This window comes from Macaca mulatta, chromosome 1 (assembly GCF_049350105.2).
Source record: "Macaca mulatta isolate MMU2019108-1 chromosome 1, T2T-MMU8v2.0, whole genome shotgun sequence".
In the NCBI taxonomy this organism is placed as follows: domain Eukaryota; kingdom Metazoa; phylum Chordata; class Mammalia; order Primates; family Cercopithecidae; genus Macaca; species Macaca mulatta.
Window position 1 is genome coordinate 116733134 of NC_133406.1, and position 14923 is coordinate 116748056.

At 42.0% G+C, this 14923-nt stretch overlaps 1 protein-coding gene and 2 long non-coding RNA genes across 23 annotated transcripts in view; 2 read left to right on the forward strand and 1 right to left on the reverse strand.

Annotated features, from left to right (window-relative positions):
• RPRD2 (regulation of nuclear pre-mRNA domain containing 2) overlaps nucleotides 1–14923 on the reverse strand; it is a 125010-nt gene that overhangs the window by 86365 nt on the left and 23722 nt on the right. The gene's annotated exons all lie outside the window — the stretch shown is intronic.
• LOC144331519 (uncharacterized) lies at nucleotides 799–4578 on the forward strand. Its single transcript, XR_013398764.1, has 2 exons — nucleotides 799–853; nucleotides 3711–4578. It is a non-coding gene; the product is annotated as an uncharacterized LOC144331519 (long non-coding RNA).
• LOC144331531 (uncharacterized) overlaps nucleotides 10783–14923 on the forward strand; it is a 28324-nt gene continuing 24183 nt past the window's right edge. Inside the window, exon 1 of one of the 2 annotated variants that reach the window (XR_013398795.1) lies at nucleotides 10783–11253. This is a non-coding gene — a long non-coding RNA (uncharacterized LOC144331531). The remainder of the gene's footprint in view (nucleotides 11254–14923) is intronic. The other variant, XR_013398799.1, reaches the window with a different exon arrangement.

Genomic DNA, 14923 nt, shown 5'->3' on the forward strand with positions numbered 1-14923 from the left:
ACAAACTCTACTGTTAACTGCGCATGCCAGGGATGTAGGCTGTGCACTCCTTATGAGAACAATGCCTGATGATCTGAGGTAGAACAGTTTCATCCCAAAACCAACCCCATCCCGGTCTCTTCCAGTTGGGGACTGCTGCTACCATCATCCTAGAAGTTTCAGCCAATGCAATAAGGCAAGGGAAAGAAAGAAAAGGTATATAGATTAGAAAGGAAGAAACTAAACCGTCTCTATGTAGACATGATTTATCCATACAGAAAAATCAGAGACCCTACAAAATAGGTACTTGAACTAATAATAAGTTTAGTAAGGTTGCAGGATACCAAAGTCAATTATATTCACAGGATACCAAAGTCAATTATATTCTTACATAGCAACAAACAGGGAAATTAAATTTTTCTTTAAAAAAAGCAGTACCATTTATAAGAGCATGAAAGACTTAGATTATCATTTAGCAAAATATATGCAAGATCGCTATGCTGAAAAACGTGTAAAACACTGATAAAAGAAATCAAAGATGACCTAAATAAATGGAGAGATATACCGTATTTATGGACAACTAAATATATTTAACAATTCGGCCCCCAAATTAATGTACACATTCAATTTAGTCCTAATCAAAATCCCAGCAGGATTATTTGTAGAAATCAACAAGCTGATTCTAAACTTTATAAGAAAAAACAAAAGACCTAGAATAGACAACATAGTTTTGAAAACTGTGTTAGAAGACGTACACTACCTGATTTCCATATAAACTACAATAATCAAGGCAGCATATATATATATGCGGGCAATCAATTTTTTTTTTTTTTTTTAAGACGGAGTCTTACTCTATCACCCAGGCTGGAGTGCAGTGGCGCGATCTCAGCTCACTGCAACCTCCGCCTCCCAGGTTCAAGCAATTCTCCTGTCTCAGCCTCCCAAGTAGCTGGGATTACAGACGCCCGCCATCAAGTCCAGCTAATTTTTGTATTTTCAGTAGAGACGAGGTCTCACCATGTTGGCCAGGCTGGTCTCGAACTCCTGACCTCAGGTGATCCACCCACCTCGGCCTCCCAAAGTGCTGGGATTACAGGCGTAAGTCACCATGCCCAGCCAGCAATCGATTTTTTACAAAGGTGTAAGGTGCATAGACAATTTAATGATGAAAGGACTGGCCTCTCGATAAATGGTGCTCGAACAATTGGATACCCATTTTAAAAAATTGATCCATACCTCATGCTATTTGCAAAAATTAATTCAAAATGCATTATAGACCTAAGGTAAAACCTAACTATAAAACTTCTATGCCAGACATAGTGGCTCATGCCTGTAATCCCAGCACTTTGGGAAGCCAAGGTGGGAGGATTGCTTGAGCCCAAGAGTTTGAGAGCAGCCTGGGCAACATAGGACGACCTTTCTCTATAAAAAAATTAAAAGATTAGCCAGGCCTGAGGAGGCTTGCATCTGTGATTCCAGCTACTGCAAAGGATGGGGTGGGAGGTTCCCTAGAGCGTAGGTGGTTGAGGCTGCAGTGAGTTATATGGCACCACTGCATTCCAGCCTGGGTAACCAACTGGGACCCTTTCTCAAAAAATAAACTAATTAAAATAAATAAAACTTCTGGAAGAAAATACAGGAGAAATTCTTTATGACTGAATTAGGAGAGGATTTCTTATATATAACGAAAATATAATCCATTAAAATTTTAAAAATAAACTGGACTTCATCAAAATTAAGAAATTACTGTTTTTTTAAAATGCTGTTAAGGCCGGGTGTGGTATCTCATGCCTGTAACCACAGCACTTTGGGAGGCTGAGGCAGGTCAATTCCTTGAGGTCAGGAGTTTGAGATCAGCCTGGCCAACATGACAAAACCCTGTTTCTACTAAAAATACAAAAATTAGCCAGGTGCAATAGCTCACGCCTGTAATCCCGGCACTTTGGGAGGCTGAGGAGGGTGGATCCCTTGAGGTCAGGAGTTCGAGACCAGCCTGGCCAACATGGTGAAACCCAGTCACTACAAAAATGCAAAAATTAGCTAGGCATAGTGGTGCACATCTGTAATCCCAGCTACTCCGGAGGCTGAGGGAGGAGAATGGCTTAAACCTAGGAGGCGGAGATTGCAGTGAACGGAGATCACACCACTGTACTACAGCCTAGGCAACAAAGTGAGACTGTCAGAAAAGGGAAAGGGAAAGGGAGGAAAAAATAAAATAAAATAAAATAAATATAAAAACACAAAAATTAGCCAGGCATAGTGGCAGGTGCCTGTAATTTCAGCTACTGTGGGGCGGGGGTCAGGAGGCGGGGTGCTAAGGCAGGAAAATGGCTTGAACCTGGGAGACAGAGGTTGCAGTGAGTCAAGATCATGCCACTGCACTCCAGCCTGGGCAACGCAGTGAAACTCTGTCTCAAAATAAATAAATAAATAAAGATGCTATTAAGAAATGCTTGTGTGTTGCTCAAGGCCCATCTCTACTAAAAACAGAAAAAAATTAGCTGGGCTTGGTGGCAGATGCCTGTAATCCCAGCTACTCTGGAGGCTGAGGCAGGAGAATCGCTTGAACCCGGGAGGCAGAAGTTGCAGTGAGCGGAGATGGCACCCAGCCTGGGTGACAGAGCGAGACTCTGTCTCAATAAATAAATAAATAAATAAATAAATAAACAAATAAATAAGAAATGCTTATGGTGACTTTATTCATAATTACCAAGAACAAAACAACCCAAATGTCCTTCAACAACTGTAAAACATCCTTAAAATGGAACACCAATAACAACAAAAAGAAAATTGGCCAGGTGCGTTGGCTGACTCTTGTAATCCCAGCACTCTGAGAGGCCAAGGAGGGTGAATCACAAGGTCAGGAGATCGAGACCACCCTGGCTAACATGGTGAAACCCCGTCTCTACTAAAAAACAGAAAAAATTAGCCGGGCGCAGTGGCGGGAGCCTGTAGTCCCAGCTACTCGGGAGGCTGAGGCAGGAGAATGGCGTGAACCCAAGGAGATGGAGCTTGCAGTAAGCCGAGATCGCGCCAGTGCACTCCAGCCTGAGCGACAGAGCGAGACTCCGTCTCATTAAAAAAAAAAAAAAAAAAAAAAAAAAAAAATTTGCTATGTATATTTTACTACAATTGCATCATGCCAAATGACAGAAGTCAGACTCAAAAAGTTACACCACTCCATTTATATGACATTCTGGAAGAGTCAAAACTATAAGGTCAAATAGTGGGTCAAAGAGGAAAGCAGTTCAGTAAAAATGGGGAAGAATTTGGGGAGTAACAGAACTTATATAAGCTCTTTATCATAACTGTGGTGGATACACAATTATAAATTCATCAAAATTTATAGAATGGTACATTTAAAGGGTAAACTTTGGTGCATGTAAATCATAACACAATAAACCTGACTTCCCCACCACCCAAAAAAAGCAAAACACCAACAGAATCAATAAGACTTGTTGTTTCAGCCAGGTGCAGTGGCTCATGCCTGTAATTCCAGCACTTTGGGAGGCCGAGGCAGGCGAATCGCTTGAGGTCAGGAGTTCGAGATCAGCCTAACCAACATGGTGAAACCCCATCTCTACTAAAAATACAAAAATTAACCGAAGGTGGTGGCGGGTGCCTGTGATCCCAGCTACTCGGGAGACTGAGGCAGGAGAATTGCTTGAACCTGGGAGGTGGAGGTTGAAGTGAGCCGAGATCGTGCCACTGCACTCCAGCCTGGGCGACAGAGTGAGACTCTGTCTCAAAAATAAAAATAAAAAAAGAAAGAAAATTTTAATTTAAATAATGCTGAATTTATATATTTATTGTGGTAAACATGATTTTTACTACGGCTAGCATAGTGTGTCTCGTTTAAGAATTCTTTCCCTATACTATTCTGTTCTATTGGTCTATGTGCCTATTTTTATGCCAGTACCATGCTGCTTTAGTGACTATGACCTTAGAGTATAGTTTGAAATCAGGTAATGTGATACCTTCAGATTTGTTATTTTTGCTTAGTCTTGCATTGAAAATGTGGGTTCTTTTTGGTTCCATATGAATTTTAGGGTTGTCTTTTCTAATTCTGTGAAGGATAATGGTGGTACCAATTGATCTTTGACAAAGCAAACAAAAAGATAAAGTGGGGAAAGGACACCGTATTCAACAAATGATGCTGGGATAATTGGCAAACCACATGTAGAAGAATGAAACTGGATCCTCATCTCTCACCTTATACAAAATAAATTAAGGATAAAGGACATAAATCTAAGACCTCAAACTATAAAATTTTAGAGAATAACATTGGAAAAACGTTTCTAAACATTGGCTTAGGCAACTATTTCATGACCAAGAACCCAAAGGCAAATGTAATAAAAACAAAGATATAAAGCTGAAACTTAATTAAACTAAAGAGCTTTTGCAGAGCAAAAGGAACAGTCAGCAAGAGCAAACAGACAATCCACAGAGTGGGAGAAAATTTTCACGATCTATACATCTAACAACGGATCAATATCCAGAATCTAAAATAAACTCAAACAAACTAGCAAAACAAAAAAACACAGACGAACCCATCAAAAAGTGAGTTAAGGACATGAATACACAATTTTCAAAAGGTATACAAATGTCGGCCGGGTGCGGTGGCTCAAGCCTGTAATCCCAGCACTTTCGGAGGCCAAGACGGGCGGATTACAAGGTCAGGAGATCGAGACCATCCTGGCTAACACGGTGAAACCCTGTCTCTACTAAAAAACACAAAAAACTAGCCAGGCGAGGTGGCGGGCGCCTGTAGTCCCAGCTACTCAAGAGGCTGAGGCAGGAGAATGGTGTAAACCCGGGAGGCGGAGCTTGCAGTGAGCTGAGATCCGGCCACTGCACCCCAGCATGGGCGACACAGCGAGACTCCGTCTCAAAAAAAAAAAAAAAAAAAAAAAAAAAAGTATAAATTGTCAAACAAATGTATGAAAAAAAGCTCAACATCCCTAATGATCAGGGAAATGCAAATCAAAACCACAATGCGATACCATCTGACTCTTGCAAGAATGGCCATAATCAATAAATCAAAAATTAACAGATGTTGGCATGGATGCAGTTAAAAGGGAACACTTCTACACTGCTGGTGGGAATGTAAATTAGTACAACCACTAGGAAAACAGTGTGGAGATTCCTTAAGGAACTAGAAGTAGAACTACCATGTGATCCAGCAATCCCACTACTGGGTATTTACCCAGACGAAAATAAGTCATTATATGAAAAAGACACTTGCGGCCAGACGCGGTGGCTCATGCCTGTAATCCCAGCACTTTGGGAGGCTGAGGCAGGCAGATCACGAGGTCAGGAGTTCGACACCAGCCTGGCCAACATGGTGAAACTCCGTCTCTACTAAAAATACAAAAATTAGCCGGGCATGGTGGCATGTGCCAGTAATCCCAGCTACCTGGGAGGCTGAGGCAGGAGAACTGCTTGAACACGGAGGCGGTGGTTGCAGTGAGCCAAGATGGTACCACTGCACTCCAGCCTAGGCCATACAGCAAGACTCTGTCTCAAAAACAACAACAACAAAAAAACCCCACCAAGATATTTGCATATGCATGTCTATAGCAGCAGAATTTGTAATTGCAAAAATGTGGAGTCAACCCAAATGCCCATCAATCAATGAGTAAATAAACAAACTGTGGTGTGTGTGTGTGTGTGTGTGTATATATATATATATATATATATGTACACAATGGAATACTACTGAGCCATGAAAAGGAATGAATTAATTGCATTAGCAGCGACCTGGATGAGATCGGAGGCTACTTTCTAAGTGAAGTAATTCAGGAATGGAAAAACAAACATCATATGTTCTCAGTCATATGTGGGAGCTACGCTATGAGATTGCAAAGGCGTAAGGAAGACACAACGGACTTTGGGGACTCAAGGGGAAAGAGTGGGAAGGGGGTGAGGGATAAAAGATCACAAATTGAGTTCAGTGTATGCTGCTCAGGGGATGGGTGCACCAAAATCTCACAAATCACCACTAAAGAACTTACTCATATAACCAAATACCACCTGTTCCCCAATAACCTATGGAAATAAAAACATTCAAAAAAAGAATTATTTCCCTATACTATGGTCATATCTTTATTTTCTGATAAAACCTTTGTTTAGTTAGCCTTTTGTATTTGCCTTTATCCTATGCTGAAGTAATTTTTGTGGCCAGGCACAGTGGCTCACGCCTGTAATCCCAACACTTTGGGAGGCTGAGGTGGCAGATCGCTTGAGCTCTGGAGTTTGAGACCAGCCTGGGCAACATGGCGATATCTGGTCTCTACAAAAAATACAAAAATTAGCTGGGCATGGTGGTGTGTTTCTGTAGTCCCAGCTACTTGGGAGGCTGAGGTGGGTGGATGGCTTGCACCCAGGAGGCAAAGGTTGCAGTGAGCCAAAATTGCATCATTGCACTCCATCCAGCCTGGGCGATAGAAGAGACCCTGTCTCAAAAAACAAACAACAACAACAACAAAAATTTAAAATAAAATTTTAAAAAAGGACATTTTGTATACAGCATGATACAGTTCATTTTCCTTTTTTTCCCCTATATTACAATGGAACTGTCCCTGTCTAATGAATAGTTTTCTCCTTTTCCCCAGTGATCTACATTGCTACCCCTTTCAGAAATGTCAGTTTAAATACATAGGTCTGTTTGTGGGCTCTACATTCTGTTCCACTGGTCAATTTGGCTATCCCTCTACAAATTCCATACTCTGTTTTTTGTTTGTTTGTTTGTTTCTCTGAGACAGAGTCTCTCTCTGTTGCCCAGGCTGGAGTGCAATGGAGCCATCTCAGCTCACTGCAACCTCCACTTCCTGTGTTCAAGCAATTTTTCTGCCTCAACTTCCCAAGTCGCTGGGATTAAGGTGCCCACCACCACGCCCGGGTAATTTTTTGTATTTTTTAGTAGAGACGAGGTTTCACCAAGTTGGCCAGGCTGGTCTTAAACTCCTGACCTCAGGTGATCTACCCACCTCGGTCTCCCAAAGTGCTGGGATTACAGGCTTGAGCCACCACACCCAGCCTCATACTCCCTGTTTTATTATGTTCTGTTATCTGGCTAGGCCAAATCCCTCCACTTTGTATCTTTGATATTCTCAAGCCTTTACACTTCCACATAAAATGCAGAACACCTTGTCAAATTCCTTAATATATTCTATTAGGATTTTGACTGGAAGTGCATTGAATCTAGAGAGCAATTTAGAAGAACAACTTTATGATAGTCTTCCCATTATAGTATCTAACTTTGTTTTTTATTTTATTTCATTTTATTTATTTATTTTTGAGAAAGTCTCCCTCTGTCGCCCAGGCTGGAGTGCAGTGGCATGATCTCGGCTCACTGCAACCTCCGCCTCCGGGGTTCAAGTGATTCTCCTGCCTCAGCTTCCTGAGTAGCTGGGATTACAGGTGCCTGCCACCATGCCCGGCCCCTACTCTTTGTATTCAAGGCTTTTTTATCAGGTTCTGAAGTTCCCTTTTATCTGTTTACATGGACAATGAATTTTATCAATGTATTTTTCTGTAAATACAGCAAATGAAATTTATAGACGGTCTCAAGTAAAGCTACCCTTGCTTTCTTGGGATAAATAAAATATCTCTATACGTTACTGGATTCAGTTTGCTAATACTGTATTCAGGATTTTTGTATCTACATTTATAAATAATATTGGCCTGTAATCTTCTTTGCCCTTACTCTTCTTCTCCAGATTTGGTATCCAGATTATTTTATTTATTTATTTATTTTTAGATAGTCTCGCTCTGTCACCCAGGCTGGAGTCAGTGGCATGATCTTGGCTCACCGCAACCTCCACCTCCCAGGTTCAAGCGATTCTCCTGCCTCAGCCTCCCGAGTAGCTGGAAATACCATCACGCCTGGCTAATTTTTGTTTTTTGGTTTTTTTTTGAGACGGAGCCTTGCTCTGTCGCCCAGGCTGGAGTGCAGTGGCCGGATCTCAGCTCACTGCAAGCTCCGCCTCCCAGGTTTACGCCATTCTCCTGCCTCAGCCTCCCGTGTAGTTGGGACTACAGGCGCCTCGCCACCTCGCCCAGCTAGTTTTTTGTATTTTTTAGTAGATATGGGGTTTCACCATGTTAGCCAGGATGGTCTCGATCTCCTGACCTTGTGATCCGCCCTTCTCGGCCTCCCAAAGTGCTGGGATTACAGGCTTGAGCCACCGCACCTGGCCTTAATTTTTGTATTTTTTAGTACAGACAGGGTTTCACCGTATTGGTCAAGCTGGTCTCGAACTCCTGACCTCGTGATCCGCCTGCCTCGGCCTCTCAAAGTGCTGGGATTACAGGCATAAGCCACCGCGTGGTATCCAGGTTATTCTGGTCTCGTGGAACAAACTAGTGTTCTCTGAAACAGTCTGTTATATAATTAGAATTTGTTTCTTGAAAGTTCAATAGAACTCTGTGCTTGGTGTTTCCTCACCTTAATTTCTCTTCTTTTTTTTAATCCATTCATTCATTCATTCATTCATTCAGCCAATCATTCATTCAGAGGCAGGGTCTCACTCTGTCAAGTCAGGCTGGAGTGCAGTGGTGTGATCTTGGCTCACTGCAACCTCTGCCTCCCAGGCTCAAGCAATCCTCCCACTTAAACCTCCCAAGCAGCTGGGACTACAGGTGCACACCACCACGCCCTGCTAATTTTTGTATTTTTTGTAGAGATGGGCTTTCACAATGTTGCCCAGGTTGGTCTCAAACTCCTGAGCTCAAGTGATCTGCCCACCTTGCCCCCCAAAGCATGGGATTACAGGCATGAGTCACCATGCCTGGCCTCATTCACTTATTTTAAAACTCCACAAAAGGCCAGGTGCAGTGGCTCATGCTTGCAATCCCAGCACTTTGGGAGGCTGAGGCAGGTGGATCACCAGAAGTCAGGAGTTCGAGACCAGCCTGGCCAACACAGTGAAACCTCATCTCTACTAAAAATACAAAAATTAGCCAGGCGTGGTGGCAGGTGCCTGTAATCCCAGCTACTTGGGAGGCTGAGGTAGGAGAATTGCTTGAACCCAGGAGGCTTAGGTTGCAGTGAGCCGAAATCATGCCACTGCACTCCAGCCTGGGCGACAGAGCAAGACTTTGTCTCAAAAAAAAAAAAACTCCACAAAAAAGTTTAAAGTTCACTAAACATTCCTACATTTTACTTATATTTAGCAACTGTTAATATCTTGCCACCTCCCTCTCTCTATATATATCAGCTCGCTCTCTCTATATATACACAACACTTAGTTCTCTTTTGCCCAACCATCTTAAAGAAGATTGTAGAGAGAAATATAATTTATCCCTAAATATGTCAGAAGGAACATTCTCTCATACAATCATAGTACCATTATATCTTTAAAAAACTTAATTCAGGCCGGGTGCGGTAGCTTACGCCTGTAAACCTAGCACTTTGGGAGGCTGAGGCGGGCGAATCACCTGAGGTAGGGAGTTCAAGACCAGCCTAACACGAAGAAACCCTGTCCCTACCAAAAATACAAAATTAGCCAGGCGTGGTGGTGCATGCCTGTAATGCCAGCTACTAAGGAGGCTGAGTCAGGAGAATCGTTTGAACCCGGGAGGCGGAGGTTTCAGTGAGCCGAGACCACGCCATTGCACTCCAGCCTGGGCAACTTTTAAGAGTGAAATTCCGTCACAAAAGAAAAGAAACGAAACGAAATGAAACGAAACAAAACAAAACAAAACATTAATTCAGCAACACCAGCCAACATAAAGCTCATCATCAAATTTTCCCAACAATCGCCAGACTGTTTATAGTTGGGTTTTTAAAAAATACTATTATTTTACCTTTGTTTTTATCACTCCAAGAACCAAAGTTCTTAGCTTTGATTTTCATTATCTCTTTAATATCTCTCAATGTAGGAGAGTCCCTTCACCTCTCCCTATTCTTCATGACTTCAATGATCCAAGCCAGACGTCCTGCAGAACATCCCACATTTCAGGATTCATTCATTTTCTCAAAAGTAGATTCAGGTTAAACATTTTTGGCAAGAATACAACTTTGCTAGCATTGTATACCACCCACTATGTTCCATCAAGAGACATATAATTTTCACGCCATCCCACTACTACTGATGCCAAATTCTCTGCATTATAAATGCATATTTTCCCTCTATAATAAAGTAATAATCTATAATTATCAATTTGTAATTCATAATCTATGGGGTGATACACTCACACTGTGGAAATACTATATACTGCTCCTCAACAGTCTTTTACCCAATGTTTTTTCATTTTTTTGTTTTGTTTTTTTGAGACAGGGTCTCTCTGTATTGCCCAGGCTGGAGTGCAGCAGCAGGATCACACCTCACTGCAGCCTCAACCTCCTGGGCTCAATCGATCCATCCACCTCAGCCTCCTAAGTAGCTGGGACTGCAGGCGTGCACCATGCCCAGCTAATGTTTTTGTAGATGAGATTTCACCATGTTGCCCAGATTGGTCTTGAACTTCTGGGCTCAAGCGATTTGCCCGCCTAACCCTCCCAAAGCGCTGGGATTACATGTGTGAGCCACCACACCCAGCCCTCTTTAATAATGTTTTGGTTTGGGTGTTAACATCTTTATTCACGCAGCTACTACAGTGGTATTTTTTTTATTGTTTTTGGTTAGTAACTGCCTTTTAACTTTTCTATTTTAGATATGTCTCTCTACATAGCTACATTTAAAAAAATCTAAACTGATCATCCCTTTTAACTGCTAAGATTATTCTTTTATGTTTAACTGTGATTGATATATTTGAATTTGTTTTTATCATTTTATGCTGTGCTTTTATTTGCCCTGCTTTTTCTATGCTTCACACTTCTTTATTCCCTTCATACTCTTTGCCTTTTGGGGACATTTTCTTTTCTTTTTTTGTTTTTTTTTTTTAGACAGGGTCTTGCTCTACTGCCCAGGCTGGAGTGCGTGGCAAAATCATAGCTCACAGAAATCTGCAACTCCTGGGATCAAGCAATCCTCTCTCCTCAGCATTTCCAGTAACTGGGACTACGGGTACTTGTCACCAGGCCCAGTTATTTTTTATCTTTAGTAGAGACTAAGTCTTGCTATGTATGTTGCCCGGGCTAGTCTTGAATTCCTGGCTTCACACGATACTCTGGTCTCAGCCCTCCAAAGCGCTGAGACTACAGGAATGAGCCACGGCAGAAAAATTTATTTTTTAAATTGTTCTCCCCCTTCTAGTGGCTGAAAGTTATATATTCTATTTTTACCCGATTTTTTTGGAGTCTCACTCTGTCACCTAGGCTGGAGTGCAGTGGCGCGATCTCGGCTCACTGCAGCCTCCGCCTCCTGGGTTCCAGAAATTCTTCTGCCTCAGCCTACCAGATAACTGGGATTACAGGCATGTGCCACCACGCCCAGCTAATTTCTGTATTTTTAGTAGAGATGGGGTTTCACCATGTTAGCCAGACTGGCTGGAACTCCTGACCTCAGGTGATCCACCCACCTTGGCCTTCCAAGTGCTAGCATTACAGGCGTGAGCCACCGCACCCAGTCATAAATCACTCTTTTTTTTTTTTTTTGAGATGGAGTCTTGCTCTGTTGCCCAGGCTGTAGTGGCACAATCCCGGCTCACTGCAACCTCTGCCTCCTGGTTCAAGCGATTTTCTTGCCTCAGCTTCCCGAGTAGCTGGGATTACAGGTGCACGCCACCATGCCTGGCTAATTTTTTTTCTATTTTTAGTAGAGATGGGCCTTGAGCAACACACAAACATTTCTTAAGAGCATGCCACCATGCCCGGCCCACTCTCTTCTTGAACTACAATATTGAACAGAAATAGTTTTGTCCTTTTTTTATTTTTATTTTTTGAGATGCAGTCTCACTGTTGCCCAGGGTGGAGTGCAGTGGCATGATCTCGGCTCACTGCAACCTCTGCCTCCCAGGTTCAAGCGATTCTCCTGCCTCAGCCTCCTGAGTAGCTGGGATTACAGGTGCCCACCACCAGGCCTGGCTAATTTTTGTATTTTTAGTAGAGACAGTGTTTCGCCATGTTGGCCAGGCTGGTCTCAAACTCCTGACCTTAGGTGATCCGCCTGCCTCAGCCTCCCAGAGTTTTGGGATTACAGGCGTCAGCCACTGAGGCCGACCTGTCCTGGCTTTTTAAACTATACTAATTAAATATCTCATACAGGAAATGTTCATTCAGATTTACTCTTATGGTTACCAATTTACTTGCTTAGCATTGCATTTTTATCTCTTAGATTTTCTTCTGGGATTACTTTCCTTTCTCTGAAGTATATGTCCTTTCAGAGGTTATTAATGGGCCAGGTGTGGTGGCTCACACCTATAATCCCAGCACTTTGTGAGATCAAAGCAGGAGGATCACTAGAGCCCAGGAGTTGGAGATAAGCCTGGGCAACACAGTGAGACCCTTATCTCTACAAAAATAAATAAATGAATTAAATAAAATAAAGGTCATTAGGTGAAGATCTGTTGGTTTCTAGCTTTTATCTTTATGGAAATGTCTTCATTTTGCTCTTGTTCTTAAAAATTAGTTTTGCTAGGTAGACAATTCTAATATGATGGCTGTTTTCTCTCTGCACTTTGAATATTTTACTCCAATGTCCTCTTGCTTCCACAGTTATCAACTTGTCATTCCTTTGTAAGTAATTAATAATCTATAATTATCAATTTGCATTTCATGATCTGTGCAGTGATATTTTCATATCGTAAGAATACTGTATACTGATAGAATACCCATCCTCTCCTACTGTTTTTAAGAGCTTCCCTTTGACTTTGATATTCTTCAGTTATCTATAAAGTATGTACAAGTAGATTTCTTTTTATTTAACCCCCTTCCTTCATATGCATTATGGTCCCTGTATTTATATATTCGTATCTTTCATCAATTATTCCATTTTCTCCACCATTATTCCTTTAAAATATTGCCTGTTCTTAATTCTCACCTTATAAGACTTCAATCACACATGTCAGACTCATTATGCTCTTCCTTTTATAACTTATTTCTTGACATTACATTCTGGGAAATTACTTCAGATCTTTCAGTTCCTGAATTCTCCCTTTGCCAATGGCCTCATCTGTTGTTCAAATTATCCACTAAGTGTTCAGTTTCAACAGTTATACTTTTTGTTTCTAACATTTTACATTCTTTTATTAATTTAAATATTTTATACATGGTTCTTTTTTTTTGAGAGGGAATCTCACTTTTGTCACCCAGGGTGGAGTGCAATGCCGTGATCTCAGCTCACTGCAACTTCTGCCCCCCAGGTTCAAGTGATTCTCCTGCCTCAGCCTCCCGAGTAGCTGGGAGACTACAGGCATGTGCCACCACGCATGGATAATTTTTTAATATTTTTAGTAGAGATAGTGTTTTACCATGTTGGCCAGACTGGTCTCCAACTCCTGATCTCAGGTGATCTGCCCCTCTCGGCCTCCCAAAGTTCTGGGATTACAGGCATGAGCCACCGTGCCCGGTCAGTTATTTTATATTTCATCTCTTATTATTTCAATAGTTTAAGTCTTCGAGGTTTGTTTCTATTAAATCTCACCCACAGTAGTTTATTTCCTTGTGTTTGGCAATTCTTTTATTGTAAGTTTATATTTTGTTGAATTTTATCTATGGGAATTCTGAAAGCCTAATCAGAGACAGCTTTTTCTAAAAATGTATTTGCATTTACTCTGGCAGAGAGTTAGGGGCAATACTGACCTAGGTTCAATTCAGCATCTTTCTCAAGGGGCTTTTCAACTTTCCTGGGGGTCCAAGGCTTAGTATCCCATCAGTGCTGATGTGAGCGTTTGCCTTCAGGAAAACTTTGCCAGTCCTGTTTGCTCACAAACTTATTGACTGCTCCTGTTTCAGCTGACTCTTTACTTTTGTGAGGGAATAGACCCTTGGAAACCTCCCTTGCTTTTTTAGTATACCCAGTAATGCATTAAAATGTGTGCTTATAAATGTCTACACAGAATTCTGAAAATTTTACATAGATGCTGCCTCCTCAAGGAGGTAGACAGCATTAACTCCCCTTAATTGTGGGCTGTGCAGTGACTTCTTCCCAAAGAGTACAATGTGGTAAGAGGCTTCAAAAAAGAAGAAATCTGAAAAAAAAACTGTCTCAGCCAGGTGACCAAGGTTAGTATCATTAGCAGTAAGCCATGTTGATAGATGGACACTCTTGATATCATGTGATGAAAATGGAACTTTACCTCTGTGTTCTTCCTCCAAAGAACCAATAACTCCAGCTAATCATTAAAACAAACAACAACAACAACAACAAAAACAGACAAACCCATACTGAGGGAGATTCTACAAAATATCTGACCAAATCTAGAGAAGCTTAAAAGAAAACTGTGGGCACAGTGGCTCACACCTGTAATCCCAGCACATTGCAAGGCCGAGGCAGGCGGATCGCTTGAGCTCAGGAGTTCAAGACAAGCCTGGGCAACATGGTGAAACCCCATCGCTATAGAAATTACAAAAATTTAGCCAGGCGTAGTGGCGCACACCTATAGCCCCAGCTACTCGGGAGTCTGAGGTGGGAGGATTGCTGAAACCCGAGAGGTCGAGGCTGCAGTGAGCTGTGATTTTGACAGTTTTGCACACCAGCCTGGGCAACAGAGCAAGACTCTGTCTGGAGGGAAAAACAAAACAAAACTGTCAAAATCTAGAGGAGACTAAAGAGATATAACAATAAAATGTGGAGTTATGGAGAAAATGACAGTAGATAAAAACTAAGGCAATTCATAAAATATGGACTCTTAATAATTACATATTAGGCCGAGTGCAGTGGTTCACGCCTGTAATCCCAGCACTTTGAGGGGCTGAGGCAGGCAGATCACGAGGTCAGGGGTTCAAGACCAGCCTGGCCAATATGGTGAAACCCCGTCTCTACTAGAAATACAAAAATTAGCCAGGTGTGGTGGTGTGTGCCTGTAGTCCCAGCTACTCGAGAGGCTGAGGCAGAAG